Source organism: Ambystoma mexicanum, chromosome 7q (genome assembly GCF_040938575.1).
Source record: "Ambystoma mexicanum isolate Mex_15411 chromosome 7q, UKY_AmexF1_1, whole genome shotgun sequence".
NCBI lineage: Eukaryota > Metazoa > Chordata > Amphibia > Caudata > Ambystomatidae > Ambystoma > Ambystoma mexicanum.
Window position 1 is genome coordinate 73,549,086 of NC_090941.1, and position 25,002 is coordinate 73,574,087.

Genomic DNA, 25,002 nt, shown 5'->3' on the forward strand with positions numbered 1-25,002 from the left:
TTTCCTGCCAAAATTTAACAGTAAATGAACATTCAAAAAACATATGCATATACGTGGCGGGAGATATGCCACATGACCAACATTTAGCATTATAATTCGGATTAGACTTAGCCAATTTGGCTGGAGTAATAAATGCTCTGTGCATGAAGAAATAATAGTGTTGTGATATATTTGCTGATACCGATATTTGTTTAATTTTAGCAAACAGACGATGCCATATTTCATCTTCAAACATGAAGCCCAAATCAAGTTCCCATTTCAGACGTATAGGGCAAATCTTAAAATTTGAGGTGAGCATATTGTAAATTTTTGAGGCTCGAACTTCACCACCTGTGGTAAGGTGCATTAGTCTAAGGGCATCAGGAGTAAGAATTTCATTGGAAAATTGGGCAAGTGCATCAAGGCAGGAATTAATTAAGTTGTTATAAAATTGAAAGTCTTTCTTAGTAATGTTAAAAGTGGTGGAGAATTGCTGAAAGGAAAGGACATACGTGTCATCTATAATCTGTTGGACGAATCTGATACCCTTTTGAATCCATGTTTTGCGGTTAAGGATCTTGTTATTAATTACTATGTTCTTATTATGCCATAATAGTGGGGAAAGATGCTTACTAGGAGTTATAGTGTGAGGAAAAAGAAAGGTTTGTAGAGCAGATATTGAAGCTTTAATAGGGTCTGAAATCTTTTTAGTTGAATGTTTGAAAATGTATATGTAGTCCGTGATTTCGTGTGGTAAAACTACTTGTTTTTCTAATGTACACCAGGTTGGGATATCAGCGGATATAGGATCAATGAACCATTGACGAGATTGTTTTATAAGAAATGCATGATGATATGATTTAAAGTCAGGGAATCTAACTCCCCCCATATCATAGGGGGCTTTCAGTTTTGTCAGGGCAATTCTCTTACTTTTTCCTTTTCCCCATAGAAAATTAAGTAGTATAGAGTAAATGGATTTGAAAAAGGAAAGGGATAATGGGACGGAGAGAAGTTGCAGATAGTATAGTATTATGGGAGTAAGCATCATCTTGATAGTATCTAAGCGCCCCCACCAGGAGAGGTATAGTGGAGACCATTTGGATGTTAGATCCTTGAGGGTGCCCAGTAGTGTTTCAGTGTTGAGTTTGATCGTATTTGGGATAGTTGGGGCAAAACGAAGACCTAAGTATTTGACTGAGCTATTGCACCATTTGAGGCCAAAAGTGACGATATCATGTTTAAGGCAGTATGGATTTAAGGGCATAATTTCTGATTTCTGTGTATTTAATTTATATCCTGATACTTGACCGAATTGTGATAAAATACTCAAGAGGTTGGGAATGTGAAGTTTGGGGTTTTTAATTAATATAAGAATATCATCTGCATATGCAGCTATTTTATTTATTGAAGCACCGACTTGAATTCCTGGGATGTTTGTGGTAGATCTTATTGATTCTAGAAGTGGTTCAAGAGAGAGGATATATAGTAATGGTGAGAAGGGGCAACCTTGACGCGTTCCTCTTAGTAAGTGAAAGGAGGAGGAAGTTTGACCATTTAAGTAAATAGCCGAATTGGGGGCAGAGTAAAGCAGTTTGACCAGTGAAATAAATTTTTCACCACAACCATGCCACCGTAGAGTTTGAAACATAAAATTCCAGTCGACACGATCGAAAGCTTTTTCCGCATCTAATGCAATGGCCGCATAGCCTTGTGTGTCTTTTTTGTCATTGGCAGCAAGGTTGATGGCGTTTAATAGGAGTCTTGCATTAGAGGATATATTACGTCCCTTTACATATCCTGTTTGGTCTGGTTTAACTAGACTTGGGAGTGAGGATTCAATTCTATTGGCAAGTATTTTGGCAAAGATTTTGCTTTCAATATTGATAAGGGAAATGGGTCGATAGTTGCTAGGAAGAGTAGGGTCCTTGTTAGGTTTTGGAAAAATGATAAGCAAAGCTTCAGAAAATGATCCCGACGAACATTTTTGTGAGATAAAATATGAAAAAAGGTTTTTGAGCTTAGGTGTTAAGGATTGAGAGAATGTGTTATAGAATTCTGTGGATAGTCCATCAGGGCCTGGTGCTTTTCCTTTTCCGAGGCCATGGATGGCTTTGGTAATCTCGATAGACGTGATGTCTTTTTCTAGATGAGATAGATCAATGTCAGGGTAGGTGGTTCTACTGATGTTGTTCAAAAAGGAATCAATGTTTTCTCTGGGAATAGCGCATTCTGGAGTATATAGTTCCGTATAAAATCTTCTAAAGCATTCCAATATTTCATCAGGCCTATGATGCATCTTGCCCAGCTTATCTTGAATGTGAGAGACTTGAACTTTTTCTTTTTTGGTTTTTAGATAAGAGGCTAACATTTGACCTGCTTTATTAGAAGTATGATAGATCTTAGTTTTATACTTAAGAATGGTTCCTGCCGCCAACTCGGTAATTTCTTTATTGATTTCAAAGCGTATCTTAATGACTTGTCGTAGATTGGCTGAGTTAGTGTCAGTATAATAATGTTGTTCTGCAATAGTGAGTTTAGAGTAAAGATCGTCGAGATGTTTTTTCCTGATTTTTTTATTCTTGCCTGATAGGGCCATTATGTGGCCACGAAGGGCCGCTTTGAAAGCATCCCAATTATTGACAGTGGAGGTATCTTGATCTTGGTTTTCGTTAAAGTATTGTTGAATGAAAGCGTTGATGGATTGAATAGATTTAGGATCATTTAAAAGAAAATTGTTAAGTTTCCATCTAGGAGAACCCTTTTTCATATCTGTAAGGGAGAAGGAAGTAATGACAGGAGCGTGGTCAGAGATAATGATATTGGCAATCTTTGAGTCTATAATGGATCCCGAAAGAGTTTTTGTAGCAAAAATATAATCAATACGTGACAATGTGTTGTGTGGGGGAGAATGGTAGGTATAATCCAAATGTGAAGGATGAGATATCCTCCATGAATCAATTAGTCCTGTCTCTCCTAGACAATTTATAAAGGATTTGTGAGTTTTGTTGGGTTTGAATATGCAACTGGATTTTCGATCTAAAAAGGGGTCAAGAACCTGATTGACATCGCCACACATTATCAGGTTGACGAAATCATTTTTCAAAATCATTTGTTTGATATTATTCCAAAAGGAGGGATCTGGTAGTGTAGGTCCGTAAATGTTGAGAATTGATAATTGTGTCGTGTCAATTAGCAGTTTCACCCAAACCCATCTACCATTTGTATCTGCATCTTGGGCAAGGATTTTGTAGGGTTGTTTTTTGCTAATAAGTATCGCGACACCATTTTTCTTGGATAAAGCTGGGCTAGCAACAACTTCCTTCACCCAAAGAGATTTGAGTTTCATTGATTCTTTGAGGGATAAGTGTGTCTCTTGTAGACAAGCTATTGTTGGTTTAAATTTATTTAAGTGAGATAGTACTTTACATCTTTTCATTGGATTCTTGCAACCCTTAATATTCCATGTTATGCATTTAAATATCATCTGGCTGGCGGAAATTTGATATTCATACATCTTATAGCTATCGTACAAAAATACACATATACCATTGTCATTCGATTGAAATAATGTATACACCAATATTTGTGCTGAAGGAAGGAACATTGAGGGTCAGGGAAGGGAGATAGGGGTGTGATCACATCTTGACCGATAGTATACCATGACGAATGAATGAATTTGGGGATCAAACAGGACATGGGATAAGGAGTTAAGGGGATATATATATGGGGGATAGGAAACGCCTACCGAGTCGCTAACTAGGAAAAAGCGACTTCCTGTGGAAGATGGACCCAAAAGAGCGCCCACCCCACATAGTTAATATCAATGTAAGTTCAAAGCATTAGGTAATTAGATACTTATGAGTGTAAAAGTCAAGTGATGGGGAACCAGTTTCAAGTAGTAGATGAATTAGAGGCCGCTGCTGGAGAAGAGATGTCCATGTTTTCATTTTTGATGGATTGTATGAAGAGCCTTAGGTCAGCGGGATCATCATAGACTGCAGAGCGTCCTTCGTATGTAACTTTAAAGGAGCAAGGGTGGAACAGGCCGTATCGGACATTAAGTTGTTTAAGGGCAGGCCGGAACGCCAGAAAGACCTTTCTTCTTTGGGCTGTACTTCTAGCCACATCCTGTGAGATAAATAACTTACTACCATGCCAGATTAGAGATTTAAAAAATGAGCGTTCTTGGTGGCTGACGAGCTGAGGGAGAGGCTGAGGGTTGGCCAATCCTATGGGCACGTTGTATATTAAAAGTGGTTTCCAAAGGCAAATGTAGTATGGCCGGTAGGAATTTTTGTAGGAAGGCAATGGGGTCTGTGCCCTCAGCTCCTTCAGGCAGGCCCGAGATGCGTAGGTTGTTACGCCTACTCCGATTTTCCAAATCTTCGTTATGCTTTTGAAGTTCTTTGATGGATTTCTCCATTTGTGCAACCTTGGGTGATAAATCTTCAAGCGCGCCAATTCTTTTCTCTGCCTCATCTACTCTGTTGATAACTCCCATCCACCTTTCATCAAGTTGTTGTAACTTTGTGTTAGTGGTTTCCATAAAGGGTTTGAGTGCCCTTATTTCAGCTAGAATGGTTTCAATCGCGGAGTCTGAGAATCCAATTGGAGGTGGGGAGTCATTTTTGGGTCTTTTTAGAGTAGTTGAGGAGGCGGTGGCGTCTTTGGTAGAGGTGCCATTTTTTAGATTTGCCTTGCTGGTTGCCATAACTGAGAAGATGATAATATGTGCGAGTAGTTATGGCGTGTAATTTTTTTTTTTTTTTTTTTTGTGGAAGATATTTATGCTGACGAGTAGTATATAATTATTACATCCATATTATTCCCAAAGCTTACCTCTGACCTGGAGAGACCAAAACGTGGAAAAGCCCTGAATAATAAGGAATATACTACTGAAGGTTGCAATAGATTTGTTGTTTATAGCTGTTGTCCATAGATAGGGTTTGGACTAGTGGAGCTGTAGGTATAAACCGGCTGTGTGATTATAATCCTGCTTGTCAGACCAATATCGGTAAGTTGCAACTAGAAGGCATGGTAGTAATATAAGGTTTAACGGAGAAATGGGTTTTTGTAGAAGGGAGATTGACTGACGTGCTTAGTATTGTGAGCCTGTTCGCCCCTTTAATAACTTTTATCTTCCTTAATAAGGTTGGAGACCTGTGTTGCCTCTATTATACTTCAAACTTTTCAGTCTTTCTTGTTTGTTTTAAAAGTTTTTTTTTTTTTTTTTTTCCCTAAGCCTTTTCCACCAGAACGCTTTTATATGAAATGTTAGCGTGTGCGCTTAAAAGCAGTTTCTTACTTTAAAGATGTTGTTTTTTTTTTCTCCAGTAGGTGGCGTTCCCGTGAAAAAGTGCTCGAGGTTTAGGCCCAGCCAGCGGTGTCAGCTGATGAAGGACGCCGCCCCTCTCCTCACGAGGGGCGGTTCGCGTTCCGACGCCCCTCCGATGCGGAAGCCCTTGACTGGAACTGCAGCGTATGAAGTCCCTCCTGACGCCGGAGCCGCGGAGAAGTTCCACCGAGTGTGAGCGGGACGTTCAAGACGCTCGGCATGAAGATAAGGTAAGTATTAATAAAATATTATGTTCCCTAATGCTATTTTATTTTAATGTGAGGCGGAGCCGATCCTCTAGGCGGCCATCTTGCCTCGGCGCCAAGCCACGCCCCAAACCCTGTGTATTTACAGGTACCGCTGTCTTAAGAAATCACCAATGTACTTTTCTCACATGTTACAACCTCAAGCCAAGTATATTTAAAAGTTTATAAGTTTTGTACTCAGTAAACCTTCCATACTACATACGAAAAGCTTTTTTGAACTCTCGTAAACATCTTTCTACAAGATCTCCTTTTGAATTTGCTCTTTCTCGTGTTCATCTTAATGCGCTCAGCCTTTTTTCGTGAAAGGTTGAACTTCCCCCCACCCTAAAAAAAAAGTCTTGCTTTTGCTTGTCATAGCACTCGCCATAAAGGGAATGATATGTTGTTGATATATTTTGTCATAGTAGTGCTGCGTCATTACGACTTCATATTATTTGTTAAATGTCAATAAATATCAGAGTTAAAAAGAAAACACGAATTAAATCGTGTACCAGGCTCCTTCTTCCATTTTATGGGGATGAGATAGCACAGCGAGTAGAGCGCTCGCTTTGGCATCAGTGCAGAGCCTGCCAACGCAGGTTTGCATCCTGATGGGGCCAAACTCAGCCTTTCATCCTTCCGAAGTCGATAAATGAGCACCACGCATATGCTGGAGGGTTCGTAGCCTATATCAAACCCAATTACTATAAACAAGGTCTTCAGAATAGCTCCTGCACTGTGGGCATAGTGCTGTGGTATTTGATGAGACCTGAAAACAGAGATATTACCATTTATCTCTAAACACTTCCCAAAATACGTTCGATTACGGAAATGATTATGCATGAAATTGTTTTTTTATAACACGCTTAGTACCTAGAGGTTTCTAAGCGCCGAGCCGGGATCGAACCTGTGTTCTTCTTGCTTCCAAGACAAGCCAGTCCCCCTGAGCTATCCTCCAGGCCCGACCAACACCGGGCATACCACTATTGTACATTTTATATGAGGCTGAGAAAGGTCATTATTGCAACTGCAGGAGTCAGGGCCATAGGAGACACATACCATCTGGGGGGGACAGGGGACTCCTTGGGGACTTTGCTTTTTTTTAGCAGCCCTATAGTACTAGGGAGTTCAAAACACATCCCACCCACCCATACAGTATTTTTAAAAGACAGTATTCAGTGAAAACACTACTGCATGCAGTGTTTCTTATCAGCCTATGGGGGTCATTCTGAGGTAGGTGGTAAGGAGTTACCGGCACCGGTAAGGATGCCGGTGCCGGTAACCCCTTACCGCCCTATTTTGAGGTTCCCTAGCGGGACCCGCTGAAAACGTCTGGTCAGACCAGACGTCCTTAGCAGGTCCCGTTAGGGGACCAGGGAGCAAATAACGGGCCCGCTATTAGCGCCTTCCCCATTCCCATTGAGCCCTAAGGGGGCTCGAATGGGAATGGGGAATGGTATTCGGCATGGGGATTTACCGGGTCCGCATAGGTCGGAATGTCCCGGTAAGTCCCCATTCCATCTACCCGGACCCGAGTTTGGAGGCAACCATGATCCTAATAGCACCATGGCTGCCTCCAAACTCGGAATGACCCCCAATGTCTGCTTTTCCAAAACATGTAAAAATAGCTTTCATCCATCTAAAGGGGATGGAAATGCATTTTTACAGCAGCTTTTGTCTCCTGAAAAGAAATCGACAGAAGAGTTGTTGCATCTTTGCTTGAGCAAAAAGGCACAGGTGATATAATGTGCCTCCCATTTGTGAATATTGTGTGCGCATTAGTACACTGCCTTGAGAACCCCCTCGCTTGCCTGGATTTTTGCAATTGCACACGAAGGTGCAACAGGTTTTCATGAATGGAATGTGCTAGCCACTTCACACGACGAAGAAAAGGATTTTTGGGAGCACAGCTCTAGTTTGTGACAAAAAATAAGTGTACCCCCACTTTTAAAATGATGCCGTAATACCAGGGATTTCCTTGCAGTATCCCAACTCTTAATGACGCAGTGTTTAATGCTTGGGATAAAAGCACTTCTAACAATCTCAGACTGAGAGCCTGGATAGTTTCTCAGGTTCCTTCTGTATCGGTACAGCCCACAGACACTAGGCGCTCGCTTTCACTCAGTCACACATCATTTGCCCAACCCAGCACAGACATATTCTGGGGGGGATAAATGCCATCATATCCCCCACTTAAAATTGTAGGGAGGATTTGTCCCCACTGTATCCCCCATGTCCTATGCACATGGCAGGAGTCGGCAGGACCTACAATGATTCCTTCCTTATGGGAATTCGGGACAGAAATACTCGCACTTAAGGCGATCTGCCCCATGTGTCCCCCTCTGTGATCGCCATGCAGAATGTATTTACATTCTGTCTTCCTCCCAGGATTATAAGCAACTGTGCTTCCCTTTACCACATGAAAAAGATGGTTAGGAGCGTCAGGCTTTTAAAAAACATGTTTTTCCCTCACCTCTTTAGCGGAGAGAACAGTACAGTAAAACATATCAGGCATTTCACCAAATAGTCTGGCGGCATTCACCATGTGTGGTACTCCCAAGGAATACTGCATGCAGTGAATAGGCTAGAACGTGTCAGACAAAAAAACAGGTGGTAATTGTAACTACCGCTTTTTTACAGTTATCATTACACCTTTAATGAGCACCAGAGTTTACAATCTAGGCATTAAGACTATTCATAATCCATCTAAAGGAACCTTTAGTATATAATGCAAACATGTTAAAGGACAGGATGTAGGTTGTAAAAAGAATGGGGAAAAATTGCAGTTCAAACAAATATCCCTCCCCAAAAATAGATGAACATAATTATGGTTTCCCTTTTTCAATGTTTATATTTTGTGAAGTTTTGTTTTTCCGAGTTGTCAGAAAATTAAAATCTGTGCTTAACAGTATTCATACAGTTTTCCCAGAATAAATGAATTCTACAGATTTTGCATAGTTTTTACAAAATAAATGTTGCTTTTGCGTCATCTAAAACATGCATATCTCCTATAAAATCAAAATAACTCAGGTTGTTTCTACGCAGTTCCATCTGCAAAAGAAATGTCACCAATATATTTGAGAAAGTGATTAGGAGGATGGGAGAGAGAAAGAGAGAGAGAAGGAGAGAATGAGAGAGAGAGAGACAGAGAGAGGGAGAGAGAGAGAGAGAGAGAGCAGGATTCCGAGGGAGGGAAGGGAAAACATTAGGTAACCAAGACTACAACCTCCAGCCTAAGTATGCGAAGAAACCCTAATCATCCGATCACCCTTTGCAGCACCAGAAAGCATTGTGTTTGAATGGAATTGACCCCATTCTCCCTTCTTCGCTCCCTCCTTCACTGCTCTACATCCCACCCAGAGTCATTATTCATTTTATTGAATTTTGCATCGACGAATTGTGTGGGGCACACATTTAAGAACACTGTGTTATTGAACGGGAAAAAGCAAAATAATGCACAGGGAAAGGGGAAAAGTGACGGCGCGGTCGCCAAGTGATTAGGGAAGGCAACTCAGTGGACACAGGGACCATTGCATGTCCAGGACTGCTAGAGTTAAACAAAGGCACCTCTGTCTGCAACGAACCCCCACATCTGCCGGAAATACCAGTTGTTTCTATTATCCAACCCATGTGCCTTTCACCCAACCCAATGGCACTCATTTCATCATCCTACGATAAAAAACATTGTTTTTTGTGTACGTTCTACTCAGATCTCTGCATCTCACAGATTGTGGGAGATCTTCATATGTTGTCTGGTTTCGTGGGATGAAATGAGCTTGCATTAGCAAAGATTTGTCTTCTCTCACTTGGAGTTCCTTATACCTCATATTTCTCTCTGGTAGATAATTTGCTATGAATGAGTTGAGTCTAAGCTAATATCCGATTCCTGGGCACCAAGCAGGGCTTCCACTGGGCCAGGTTAATAAACCTAGTGAGACCCCTAGTTGTTTTTGCTGGACTTCTGGACCTTTTTCTTTCTATCCTGAATGAGCAGAGCCTTTTTCCACTCATTCATTCTTGTGGGCTCTGACTTTTGGAACTCCACTCTTTGGCCCTCATTACGACCCTGGCGGAGTGGGTCTACGCCAGCGGTATTCGCGGCGGACCCTTCCGCCCTACTACGAGTTCCCGTAGCGCCATGGAGCGGTTTCCGCCTGGTTTTTCCGGGCGGAGAAATCCATGGCGCTACGGGACCTTGTTGTTAATTACGCCACCGTATTTTACGGTGGCGTAATTAACGCCTTCCCCACTCCCATTATACCCTATGGGGCAAAAATGGGAATGGGGAAGGGTAAAATGGGGAATGGGGATTTACCGCCCCGCCAAGGTCGGAATGGGGCGGTAAATCCGCCAACCCCCATGGCGGTATCGGCAGCTTTCCGCCATGCTCCATGGTGCATATTGCACCACGATCTCCGCCAGGGTCGTAATGAGGGCCTTTGTGTTTTATCTTCACCATGGAGTCTACTTTCCTCCATAACTCTTTAAAGGCACCTGAGTGTGTAACCTTTGCAGCACATAGCACCCTATGTGCAGCGTTGCTGGAAACCCATTGGGTTCTCCTTTGAGATTCCTTCACTATCCTTAACAACTACTGTTCTTAAGGATAGAGGGATACTTTGTATTCCTCCTAAACCTTTATCCTATGAGAGATTAGCACACCCCACCTTAGGTGGACTGCTCATTTCTCTGCTCCTGTGACTTTTTATTCACAGTGACAACCCTACAGTTATGGCTGGTGGCAGTGGACGTGTTCTACCAACTAGTGTGCTATTTTTTACTGCCAATTGTATTCAGTCTCGGTTTTGCACAATAGGGTCACCTATGTTCTAACATGATGGTTTCTTTCATTTTTTGCCATTTCTAATGTGTTTGTCCTTTGATAGCCCTTCTTCTACCATTCTGGATGGGGGAGGTCTGTGTGTGTGTTTAGCCTTTGGCGGGAATCCTTGGGTATCCCCGCCTAGGCTCCAGTGTGTCTACGAAAGGCAGAAAGTGGGGGAGGAGTTTTTCACTCCCCTGCACTTTGTCTGCCAGAGTGCCTGAATGTAACCAGTTCCCACAGGGGGGCTGGCTGTCCTGATTGGACAGCCACCCGTCGCTTTCTGTAAAATGCTGAGAGAGTTTGCATAGGGGTGAGTGGGAAAACCAAATAAAAGATGAGGTTCCTGAGGTAGAAGGCAAGTCAATCACTGAAACTGAAGATCCGAAGCTGAAGATGACCAAAGATGCCTGCAGACCCTTCCAGTAACTGTGAAGTGACAACTGCTGTCCTGACCCCATTTTCCTATCGACAGAGGGGCTACCAAGAGGACAACTCCTTCCCTTTGGCTGGTGGGACCAACCAGACTTGAGACGAACTACAAATTGAGCCATCTCCCGAGGTGCTGTCACTTTCCAGAGCTGCAGACCACGAAGACCAGGAAACCTCTGACCCATTTGCAGTGCAATGTCTTTGCAAGGCCGAATTCATCCAGAACTTTGGTAAGCTCCAGTTGGATCTCCAGAGGCATGATCCCAATCATCTAAGTCCCCTTACCAGAGTGCAGGACTTCAGAATCGAAAAAGATCAACCAGTGATTACAGTCCTTTGTTGGAGATGATAAAAAGGTGCCAAAACTGCAGACTGACCAAGGAGACCAAAGAAATCAATGCCAAGGGTCCTCTCGCGAGACTGCTGCTGTGACATCCCATTCAGAGCCCTTCAGAGCCCTTCAGAGCCCTTCCTTTCATCACCAGACTGAGGAATCAGGAGACCAGGTCCATTGTTGATGCACAGAGGAGAATCCAGCTACGTTTGCTTCTTCTAACCTAAGGCACTATGGGGCTAAAGGTAGAACTTACATTAAGCTGAAGAGTCACTCCAGTGTCACTGGAGTGCATGAAGTGGTGTGCGGGGGTCCACCCTACCTCTGACCTCTGACCCAGGCTTGCCAGTTTGTGTCGTATTAGGGTGTCCTTTGGCAGAGTCTCCCTACTTTCTGTTATATTGCTAACCCTTCCTATTTATGTGACTAAAGTAACCTGAGGAACTTTTCCTGTGCTCCTGCTACATAAGACTTTGGTTCCACTCCAGCACTGATGTTTGGTATATTTAGGGATTGGATTTAAAAGCGTTATAAGCCTTGAAAAGTGTCACTAAAACATGAAGAGGTGCTAAAGTATATATAACCAACTATTTGTCTTCCTACAGACTTTATTTGATGTGGATTTGTTGAACGAATACAATTACTGTATGTTATTGTACAGACGAGGTATACAAGGGTAAAGTATAAGCTTAAATTTTATTAACGCAGGCCCGCTCAGGAGACTGGATCAACGTAACGCTCTCCAACGTCTCTGCCTCGCGCCCACAGTCACTGGAATGTAAACACAGGCACGAGGCATACGCGAGACGGATACAATGACATTCCGGATAATTCCACATAAGAACTTTAACATCACTACATATCTTCCCCCCTATAACAGAAACAGCTAAAACAGGTTTGTACTTTACATTTTCACGAAATTAAAAGAACCCCAAAACACAACTATATACATAACTAAGGTTGCAGTAAAACAATAATTCAATGCACATAGTCTCCCAGCCAAACCGGTTCTTTAGTTACTCTTCCTTTTGTGGTAACACTCTCATTACTCGTACTGGCCTCTGCATTCATATCTGCACCAACAAGATCCTGACTGTTCCATTCATCATCCATAGGTTGATCATCCACACTAACTCCATTTACCTCTTTTGCTTTTGCCAGCCTCCCTTTTGACCATACTTCACCTCCCTCTATGACAACTACTCCATCTCTAACAGCAAATATCCTCTTAGGTCCAATACATTTGCTCTCTGTGCATTTGTCCACAAATCAGGGATTTTTTATAAACACTTCATCACCTACACTCCATTCACGTACCTTGACCTTCTTCCTAGTATCAAATTACTCTTTATTCTTCTTTTGCCCTCCTTCAATCAACCTCATTATCTCTTTCCTATACACCTCAACAGCCTTTGCCATTCCAAGCCATCCTGGACACAATCTGGTGCCAGGCTCCCTCCCTTTAAGAGATACAAATGGAGCAACACCCGTTATAGAGTGTGGAGTCGTCACATAGCTCCATTTTCAATGTTTCAACACTTCTCTCCATGGTTGTACCATGTTTAACGCCATCTGGATCCCTCCTTTAAAGAACCTGTTCACTCTCTCTACCAAGCCGTTCGCTCTGGGATAATATAGCGCTGTTCTTGTGTGCCTTATACCATAACTTGCCAAAAATGTTTTAATTCTTGCTGACACAAATTGCACTCCATTGTCTGTTACCAACTCAGATGGAACACCTTCTCTCATGAAAATTCCCTCCAAAAACTGAATCAAATCATTTGCAGTCACTTCCATCACTGATTCCCACTCTATTCATTTAGAATGGTAATCCACCAACACCAGCAGGTATTTACAATTTTCTCCAAACCCTGCAATAGGGCCCATAATGTCCACCGCTAATTTTGCCCACGGTTGACGCGGAACAGTATTAGGAATCACGTGAGTTTCTCGTACTACTTTACACTTATCAATGGACTTGCACATAATACAATTCTTCACCTTAATTTCTGCCATTTTGTCTATTCCTGGCCACCAATAACTCTGCCTCAACTTCCTCTTCATAACTCCTTCACCTGGAGGACCCTGGTGTGCCAACTCCATCAACATGCCTCTAGTTCCTTCCGGCGGTACACAGAACTGTCCTCTCCACAATTTACCATCTATCAGATACAACTCATCTTTAACTTCCCACCATACTTGGAGGTTTTTATCTAAATGTGTCTTTTCTGGCCACCTTCCATGTTCCATAGTTTCAACAATATTATGTTCTCATCCTTTTGCTCTTCTTGTGACAACACTTCCGGTGTTACTGTACACTCTACTTCTGCTACAACACCTTCATCCAAGACATCTTCAATCTCTTCCTTCCTTTCTACCGGTAGTCTGGACAGGTAATCTGCCACTACATTCTTCTTTCCAGGTAGGTAACTCACCTCAAAGTTGTACATCTGCAATCCTAATCCCCACCTGTTGATTCTTGGAGATCCCATTGCCCACCTAGGACTCTCAAACAGCGGAACCATGGGCTTACGGTCAGACCTCACTACAAATTTGATCCCCCACAAGAAATACTTAAAGTGATGGATAGCCCAAAACATCACCAGTGTTTCTCTCTCAATGACGGAATAGTTGGCCTCAGCACCTCTTAAAGAATGCGAAGCGAATGCAATTACTCTTTCTACATTATCCTTGTTGTTCTGTACTAGGGTTGTACCCAACCCTATACCACTGGCATCCACCACTAGAAAACACTTGTCATAAGTCATACATTTTCCAATAGATGGTGCACTTGTTATTGCTTCCTTGACTCTATTAAGTACCTCCTCACATTCCGCACTCCATGCAAACTTCACTCTGTTTCCCAGTAGTACTCTCAAGGGTTTTCGACAGACTAGCAAAATCTTTGACAAATTTGTGATAGTATTCTGCAAGCCCTAGGAATGATCTTACTTGTTCCTTATTTTCTGGTCAGGGTGCAGTCCTAATCGCCTCCACCAAACTTTCCTTAGGCTTCACACCATTTTTGTCTACAACGTGCCCCAAAAATTCCACACTCTCTACTTTTATTCTGCATTTACTCCTTCTCACAGTCAATCCAGCTTCATCCAACCTTTTCAACACTTTTGAAAGAATTACATCATGCTCCTTTTCTGAGCTCGCATGGATCAAAATATCATACTGGAATATAACTACATTTTGTACTCCCTCTAACACAGTCTCCATTACTCTTTGAAACACAGCGACCGCCGACGCCAACCCAAATGGAATTCTGCAGTACTTAAATGTTCCCAGCGGAGTTACAAATGCCGTCAATAGTTGGCTCTCCTCAAGTAATGGCACCTGGTGATCTGCCTGGGACAAGCCTATCACAGAAAATACACTGGCACCCTCGAGTGTTGTCAGCTTCTCAGTGATGTTGGGGAGAGGGTGCCTTTCAACCAGGATGTTTCTGTTCAGGTGTCTTAGATCCACACATAATCTGATTTCACCATTGGAATTTGCTGCTACTACCACCGGTGAAAACCATTCAGAGCTTTCTATTCTCTCAATGATACCTCCTTGCAACAGTTTTTGTATTTCCTGTTTCACCTTCTCATACAAGTGGTGTGGTATGGGGCAGACTTTATGCACCTTTGGTACAGCCCCCTTCCTGAGGACGATTTCATGCTGGAATTCCTTCAACATTCCCAAATCCTCTGAAAAAACTTTGGAATATTCTTGTTCCCATTTATCTTTCACTTCAGCAACAGATATGGGACATTTAGCGTTGTCCTGTATCCTTATTCCCAGTTTCCTTTGTTCTACCCACCATAATAGGGAGGATCCTTCCTGTGTAACGTACACATCAGCATCACAACTGTGACCCTTGTACTTTATGGATGATTGGAACTTTCCCAGTATCTTGATTTTCACATTCCCATAGGCATATGGTTACATCATGTGTTCATCTAATTGTTCCACCTTTCCTTGTACACACCCTTCAAATGTCTTCCTTGATATGAGTGTCCACAGTGAACCTCTATCAACCTTCATGGTCACAACCCTGCCTTCGATCAAGAAAACATCTGTCGGTCCTTTCCCTCTGGGATACAGCTCGGCAACTTCGAGTACATGTTTGCCTTGGAAGGGAAACGTATGACTTTCCTCCTGTTCGGGAACTCCTACTTCTACGCTGTTGACCTGCCCAGACTCCTTGCGACCCTCGCAAAATGTCCCCTCTTCTTGCATTTCAAACAATTTATATTCCTTGCTGGGCAAAATATACTCGAGGCAACATGACGATTGATGCCGCACTTGAAGCACTTTACTTCCCTGAAGGTATTGGGTCTCCTTGAGTTTGAATTCCTGACTGCAGCAACTGCACATCCTGATTTATCTGCCTTCATGTTCAACATATACTTGCTTGTTTGCTCCATGCTCCATGCCATCTCCACTGCACCTTCCAGCAGAAGATCCCTGGATAACAACCTTTTTTGAATCGTGGGACTATTCGTGCAACGAACCAATTGATCTCTTATCAATGAGTCAGTGAGCAGACCAAAGTCACAGGAATGACTTAAGGTCCTCAGTGTGGCTATGACATTTTCAACTGGCTCTTGGGGTTCTTGCACTCTTTTGAAGAACTTGTGTCTTTCAAATCTAGTATTTTTCTTAGGCTCAAAGTGGATTGCCAGGTTCCTTTCAGCTATGCTATATGAGTCAGTTTCACCTTAACCTTCCTGAGGTGGCTCAGGCAGACCATTATACACACTGCGGCCTTTGTCGCCTAAATTGTGAAAAAGGATAGCTTCTTTCCTAGCAGAAGCAAAATTCTCCCCTCCTATTGCGACAAGCTATGTGTCGAAAAGTTTCTTCCACCTATCCCACCTAATAATAGGTGTGCCTACTTCAGGTAAGAATGGTGGAGGCGCTGTCATGCTTGCTGCAGCCATGTTGAAAACTTGTTATAAGCACTTCACTTAAAAAAAAAAAAGCAACTAAAACTCAAACATCCAAATGTGAAAAAATGTATAAGGAATCTTACAACGCCAACAAAATCTGGTTTGTTTGATCGTACAGCAGGAACAAGCAAGTGGAAGACAAATGCTGTGCAAGACCGAGATCCAGTTAAAGGAAACGATCACCAAATCAACAAACAGTCAGCCAAACGTCGTCGTCTTGAATCAGACAAAGTGAGCAATAGCAGTCCTGCTAGTGCCTCAACAATAGACTTATGTGATCTTTCAACATTTCAGCAGAAGTTGACGATCAAGACGAGCTAATAAACAATGGCCGTCCGACTGAGAGGTCGGGCACCGAGAGGATATCATCTGCAGAAAACGGGAAACAACTAAAGTCTTTTTATGACAAAAAATCAATTGGGATCCGCCCTGAAAAAGAGAAGGCAAAATCAACCTTGAGAGCAACGTCAATATTAGCATCCAAGCTAAACCCGAAATTGACGTCTAATCAGAGGTATACCAAAACCCAGGATTCATCTAGGGTATATCCAACCAAAAATCAAACAACCAATATTCGGCTCTGGAAACTACGACTTAAAATATCCAAACTGACGATACTGAGGTCAACTGAGGTCAACTGAGAGCAAATGTCATGAAACTATTCGCATGTATTCCAGTTCTGCTGACAATATCTTCAGATGACATAAAGATCGTCGAATATCCAAATGAGTTAACTTCTGACCAAATATTACTACATATTGGCTCTTCAGCGGTGAAAAATATGCTATTGCAAGCAACAGAAGATCTTCTCATATTTGGTTTCGACTTAACTCTGGAACCTGAGTACGAGTCTAAACAAGATACCTTGGAGTGTGAAGTCCGTGTAAATGCGGAAGGAATGGGCAGTCCACAAGCTACATTGCGGAAATCATTAGCTTACTCTTCCACAAAACACAACGAGAGCCGGACTCGAGTATTACCCCCCCCGAATATGGTCAGGAACCCTATCGGCAAATGATAAACACCAATAACAATGATTGAAGAAGAGCAACTCTGCTCAAATCGTCCTATCTTGGAACACACAAGGATTCATTCACTTATTTAATAACTTTGAGGTATCAATGGATAACATCTTTGCTGAATGTCTACAGGAAACATGGCTACCTGAGTCACCAACCCGATACGGTTTCACCACATTCTTAAATCCCGCTGGGAAAAATCCTACTGGTCGTCCATTTTCTGGTTTGGTCACCCTACTGAAGAACCACAGTTGGATGACGCCGCTGGAATCATTAAACCCGAATTCTTTTGTTCAAGGTACTTTGGTACAAATAATATCTACAATAACCTCAGTGATACAACATCTACTCTTAATAAATGGATATTGGAATCCCGCCATGATTTCCACAAACAGTTTCATCAGTGCTGTGACAACTCTAATTGATGACACATCTCTGAAATATAACAATCTATCCATAATGGTATGTGGTGACCTAAATTGTAGTTGGTACAACTACGACAATATAACAAAGACGAATACGCTGAAGCCGGCTGACGCGGTAGAGAAAAGAGGTCATCTTTGGTTCGATGCTCTAGCAATAAGAAACTGCACCATGGTTAATGGGGAAACTAAAGGGGATCAGCCTTGTGTTCCAACATGGCAAGGTCCATATATTCGAAATACACTGGATTATATCTGGGTTTCTCGAAATCTTTTCGACAAAGTGGCTTCCCTAAATGTAATCCCAATGTCCAACAGCGACCATGACTTGCTCCGCCTAGTTTGGGAGACTGACTGGGGGGAATTTCCAGCCAAACATGACGTACAAGTCACATCAAATGCCGCAGGAAATTGTTTGAAGATCAATCGGTCACAAATTGGAAAACTTCGTATTGACCTAACCAGAGAGAACAATTTAGACTATGCCCCCCTGTCATTAGACTTCAAGCTGGAAACGGTTAATTCTAGAGTAATCGGCCATTCAAATAAACATCTGTTCAGCAGTGTCATCGCACAAGCCAAAAGGGAACTAAGGAAAGACTTGCGTCAGATCAAGAAAATGAAGATACCAAAAGATAGCATGGCTATTAAAGTAAAAGTAAGACGTCAAGTATATCGACATTGGCTGAAGGCGCATTCAATGATGATAAAACAAAATCGTGTGGAGTTGATGCTTCAATTGTTGATCACAAAAAACACGCATGATATTTGGGCGATTCTAAATAAAGGAAACACAAAAGCAGCACCAACAATCTTAAACCCAATTGATGGTACGAAATGGGTAAACAACCGACGGAAGACATTCAAGCTCAAGGCAGTGTCTCAGCACCAATGTGGGACATAACACCACAAAGTGATGAAATAGAATCAGCAATACAGAATCTAAAAAATTCAAGAGCAGTGGGTCCCGACCAAATTTCAAACATTATGCTCAAGGAAAATAAAGAACAGTGGGCCAAGTTCATGGAATTTCTGTTTGTAAGAGTGTCGGAAAGCAAGAGAATTCCTGAGTCATGGTTAAAAGCTATTGTGGTCCCAATTTATAAGAAGGGTGATAGAAACGACCTGGCAAATTATCGTCCCATCGCCCTTCTTGATACAATCGGGAAAATCTTCGGCTCCTTTCTCCGAAAGAGACTTGCCTCATGGGCCTCCATGTCGGGGCTACACGACATTCGACAAAAAGGCTTTACCAAGTGTGTTGGAGTTGATGTGATCCTACTATTAATGAACATCTTAAAACTGGAGGCACTTCAAGCAAAGAGGAAAATCTTCTTCGCCTTCATAGATTTGAGGCAAGCCTTCGACACGATAAATCGTGAGAAATTGTGGTCAAAGTTAAAAAAGTGGGGATGCCCTTCATCGATCTTGGAACCACTAAAAGCACTACATTCTAACACTACGATACAGATCAGGCTTAATCAACAAGGCGAGTTGAGCTCACCAATACAACCAACAAAGGGTCAAGCAAGGATGCCCGTTGGCAGCTGAACTATTCAAAATGTTCATAGCTGACTTGCCGGAATGGCTAGATTCGGTACCATGTTTCTCTTCCAAGATCAACGACATCCCAATCAAATGCCTTGTCTACGCAGTTGATATACTATTAACCGACTACAACCAGATCGGTTTACAGCCCCTTTTGACACGATTGAATGAGTACATGGAAACAAACGAGTTGTTGATAAACACCGAAAAACAAAAATTATGAGTATTAGCCATATGCTCAACAGGACCGATAAAAAATTCAAATGGCAAATTGCAAATGACAAACTCAACATCGTAACATCCATAAGATACTTGGGCGTGATGTTTAACGACTCCGTCTGCGAAGCGGCATGGACTAACGATTTGATCAATAGAACAACCAAACTCGGCCTACAAGGAGCAAAGATCAATCATGACTATGGGAAATGTACTATTGCGCCAACAATGACATTTTATCTCCAGAAGGTTATTCCGACCACTGTGTTTGGTGCTGAAGTGGGCTGGAATCTTGATTACCGTCTATGGCAAAGACTGGAAGGCATCTTTTGGAAACTTGCACTGAGGATTCTTCACTATATTTCCATATCGGCGTTGAGATATGAATTGGCACTCAATTCACTCTACATGATAGTCATTTGGAAATCTCTTACCATCTTGAAGAAAATGTACTGTGGCCAAAAGATACCGGCATATAGAATATTCAAGATCGAAAGCGACGACATGCAATCCAAATTAACTCAAATCTGGAAGCAAAAATTAGACGCCATTATGGAAGCCGCTAACATAAGCCAATTCGAGTTAATCAATCGTCCCCAACATGCTAAAAAAAAATAGAAAAATGGGACTGGATTCAAAACATCAAAAAATGCACAGAACTCAAAACTACTCTTCCACAAGGCCCAAGAGAAATTAAACTGCATAAGCCACCGAAATATCTGTTGGACTGCCCTTCACGTTACCACAGGAACAGGTTCCTAAAATTCAGGCTAAATGTCCTAAATAATCGGGAAATGCTCTGGATAAAACGGAGCAAAGACATCACGGATAACAAATGCAGATTCTGTGGCACGGGTGAAACGGAGTCCTTAAAACATTTGATAATTGCCTGTACAGGCACAATCAGCCAGCGGACTCTGCACTTGAATAGTTTCAAACCTCAGAACAATGATATGAATGATTGGTGGGCATATGTAAGTGCCGGTCAAAACATCAAGTTATCATGTAGGCTAATTGATTACTTAGACATGATTCTTTGCAACAAAGTTCGGGTATTATGAATGGTGCCGGAATAAAATAAATAGTGTAATCAATAAGGACACAAAAGAACCACCAACATTCTATAAACAATGACTGTGAACATGGATTTAGATGCTGTTGTTGTGGATGATGTATAATTGTAACAAAAGTTTGATATTGATTTATTGAACTGTAGTTTTCTTTACAATAAAAAAACATTGTGTAGCTGAATTGCTCCTCAAAACTGTAATTCTCCCCTGCTTTGCCAAGAGTCTTGTGATTTGCACAGGCTTCTGTGTTCTTAGCCTCAGAAAGTAGACACATATGTGATGAGGAAGATGTTTATATATGTGCACTGTAGTGCTGCTAGCTTTGTAGACGACAATTTCACTGAAGGCAGACCTTGTTAGAAGGTTCCCTGTGTTTAAAGACTCCTTAATGATCAGTGTGGCTACACAAAATAGAATGAAACCCATCTCACTAGCTTGTGAGGTCTTCAAGGGTTAATATGTCACAGAGGCGGAGTTCTTGCCAGCTTGTAACACATAAGCTACATCGTGAAGTTTTCACTTTCATTTGTAAAATATGTCAAGTAATTTCCTACTTCCAGCGCGTCATCTTCAGCTTCCTTCCACTCCCTCCTCCCCCGCCTCCTCTCTTTTGGCTGACGTTGAGAAGATTTGGGGCAGGCAGGAGCGATCATTCTCTCTAATGTGCTGGTACAGGGGGGGCGTAGTCAAATGCTGGTGTCCTCCACGCGCACCGTCGGCACCTCCCTGCGATCCTTCGCAGGGGGAGGCAGTTATCACAGCATCAGTGGCGGCTGGTGAGTTTGAAAGCTAGTGGGGCGTAAATTTGCCTGGGTGAATTCGGGATCGAGCCGCGCAGCGTGCAAGCCCACGCCACCCAAGGGGGGTATGAGGGTGTTCTCCCCCTGTGAACATTTTTGGAAAAATGGCCTCCAAAATTTGCAATTTACTGTCCAAACCCACTGAAACATGACATCAAAATCATTAGGTTTTACATACTAAAGGTGGTATCTTATGCTTACGTGTGCAAGTGTGATGGTGTATATTACAGCAGCGTGTATTGCGAATAGCTGGTACTATGGTGTATGCATAAAGAAATTCAAACAGCAAACCCCATCTGGCTTTCCAAAATGCGAGGGTCTTTCTTACCAACTCCAGAGTAAAATGTCAACTAAAAATGGCCAATTTTGTTCAGCCATTGTAAGATGTTCACATGCTTCTATTACCATTGACTAAAGAGACAGGGCCCGGTAGCGAGTTAAAAGTTAAGGAGCCCAGTGTGGTATGGACAAAGGCTTTGAGGGCCCACCACTTTTTCAGGGCTCTATTCTGGTAAGATAGCAGTGTTTGGAACAAGGACAAAAAGCCATTCCGACATGAGGAAAGTTCAAATAAATATATTTTTTTAAATATACAAAAAAGATAGAATGTTTTAAGCAGGTGCAAGATATTGTATTGATATTGCACAAGGACCCAGAAAATAGAGGGTTTACATTGAATGCGTTGTCCCGCACCTTCCTTGTAATCGGTGCCGACTGCTGTCAGCCTGGCTCCCTGCTCTCTGGGTACAGGGCTGGGGTGCTGCTGGGGACGAGGGGGGCTGCTGGTCCTGCGCGGCCTGCACAGTTAAGATAGGGTGCCTGGTAGAAAAGGTGCCTGCTGCTCGTCACAACCACTCCAGGCTTTGCAGCGCGCACTTGGCAAGCCTACAATTAAAAGGGCAGTGCCGAAAATACAATGTTTGAACTCGGTAAATCTGCTTAGTAGATTTTCCCAGTTTTCATGTTTTAACCACAAAGCCTGTTTTACGACGCAGATATTAGTCAGTGAAATAGATATCTATTTTAAGAAACATTGTGTTGGACCAACAAATAAATTACTTCTTCGCACACAGTGTTTTTTTTGGTCCACCGCAATAGTGCTTTATGGACACGACTCCCTCCAGAAGTATTTTCAGCGCTTCATTTTACGAGAAAAATCAGAACGCCAAAAAGTGACATCTGTATATTTTCCAAGCTGAACCAAAATGCAAACAAGTTATGGAAAATGTTTAACAATAAAATAAGCAGCGCTGCGTCTGCCTTGCACGAAATTCATACAGCTGTAGGCGCGTGCATTTCAGCTAGCAATACCACAACGTGAATCCGTGCGAGCTGAACATACATTTCAAAGCACTTGGTGTGTCATATACAGATAAAGCTATTCAGCCACAGTCTTTGTGTGCATACGCATCATAAAGGCGTGCATGCAAATAAATGTGGTGTTTGCACGTCATCGATTGGTGCGCATCTGCATAAAAGTTATGGTTGTACAAAGTTGGGACCACGCATTTTGTGCCTCCATATAACAACGTGTTGAATGCACATGCCACAGCGGTGGTTGCACATATCAAGACTGCAAATGCATACCTTCTATGCATATGCTCACTGTTTTAAATACACATTTTGCAATTAAGCCCTTTTGCACACATCCAATTGGATTTGCTTGGCAAAATGAGACCGGAATCGACAGCAGTGTTAAAGAAGCTGTGCATTTTCTGTGCATTGCCTTTCTCATAGAAAGGTGTCACGAAATAAAAGAATCGGACGCCTGTCAAGGGACACCCAGTGTATTTGGCTAGTTCGCGCTTGGCGTGTGTCTGGTGAAGCCCAGCGTGTCAGCGGACCGTGGGCACAATGCTCAGTGGGCGCGAGCCGTGACGCATTGGCACTACATCTAGCAGAGAGAGATGTAGTCCGCCGAGTGCCGCGGCCCACGGGGCCACCATTAAAAGTTAAGTAACACAGACTCTTGCCAGCACAGCATGCAAGCCCAACAGGGCCAACGGACACCAGGAATCAACAACAACAAATACAACCTTAATAAATGACAGCTCGAAAGCCTGCTCACAAATATTAAGACTTACCTGAACTCTGTCTCTTAGACTGGACTGGAAGTACCGTCGACAGCACACGTGGATTTGGGCATGAGAGAAGTCCACCACCAAGGGGGCCGGGGCTAAAGAACAAACGAGAAGAAGGTGAGGCACTGTGTGCCCATGACCTGACTCCACCCACACACAGATTGTCATTGGCTGGCAAACAGCCAATGACAATCCACAACTAACTTGTTGCTATGCTGTATGCCTGGCTGCAGAACAAGACTCAAACTGTAGTGCGCTGTTTGCGCACAATAACAAGAGCACAGGGCCACCCCTCCAACGCCCTGCCAGCCTCCTTAAGGGGAGAATGGTTACGTAGAGTGCGTGGAGCTATGAGCTCCACACACTCTACATTGCAGAAAGTGGAGTAAATCAGGACGCGCCCTGCTACAGCAGCAGGTCTGGCCCAGGACAGCAGCCCAGCAGCCCAGCACTGCAGAGCAGCAGATTAATAAATAAATAATTAATCTGCCGCTCTGCACAAGTTTAATTTGAATTTTTCCTGGCACAATCCCCAGAAGAGTTGTCTTTTCTCTTTCTTCTCTCCCCTCCGTGGGGGGGGGCGGCACCCCCCCACCCAATGTAAGCAGCCGCCACTGCACAGCACCGAGGCTGTGCATTTGGGCCGGCGCTAGCCCGTTTGAGGTCCAGGAAAACAGCTGACGGTTACTCCCAACTCCGCCTACACGATCGCAGCGGCTGGGCAGGCAGGAGCCCCACCACGTGCTCTCCTCCAGCGGGCCTGTAATTAAGCTTTCACCCTCGTCACCATTGTACAGCTGAGGTACACAAGGGTAAAGTATAAGCTTAAACTTTATTAACACAGGCCCGCTCAGGAGACTGGACCAACGTAACGCTCTCCAACCGTCTCTGCTCTGCCTCGCGCCCACAGTCACTGGAATGTAAACACAGGCGCGAGGCAGACGCGAGACAGATACAATGATACTCCGGATAATTCCACATAAGAACTTTAACATCACTACAGTTATACATCAAGGTGAGTGCGCAGTAGTACCAATAATACGGTCAAACTGTCATTAGTGTCACTGTAACAAATGCCTCAATCACCTCTAAGAAGTATTGCTATTAATTCCTATGTTTTTGGTTAAGTGAAACAAGTATTTATCTACCTTCCTTGTGTAAATGAGAATACATGTATAAAATAACATGTTTAAAATAACATTTACTCTGTAAGAGTTTCTTTGGACTGTTGTACTTATTGGGTTCAGTGTACTTACCTACAGCTCACATATTCCTCCTATGATAAGCCTGGCTGCTCTTCCATTCTACCAGGATCCTTTGGGTAGTACAGACGTATACTAAGAGTTGGGGACCTGCATGCCAAGGGATAGTTTTATAGAGTCTTACCTAAAGTGGATTATAGAAAAACTCCCCTAACAGAGGGCAGCAAAGTTAAACACTTACAATACAGCATTTGATTATGGTGGGGTTGTATCAATTCCTTTTGCTTTACACCGAATCGGCAATGCATAAACATAATCTCCATTTAACACTGTGACAATGGGTGCCAAAATCACTTGTTCAGAATTCAACAGTAGCACCTAAAAACGAGTGTCGCTCCTTGACCAACTCTGCCTATTTACACTATGTGCTGGATAAACACTGGCGGCTTAACTTGTCTTCCAAGCTGTTAGCAGTATTGATACCAACACACTGTACATTCACTTCTTTCCACTTGACATCAGCCTTGAAAGCAGTGCCAACACTAACAGGAGCA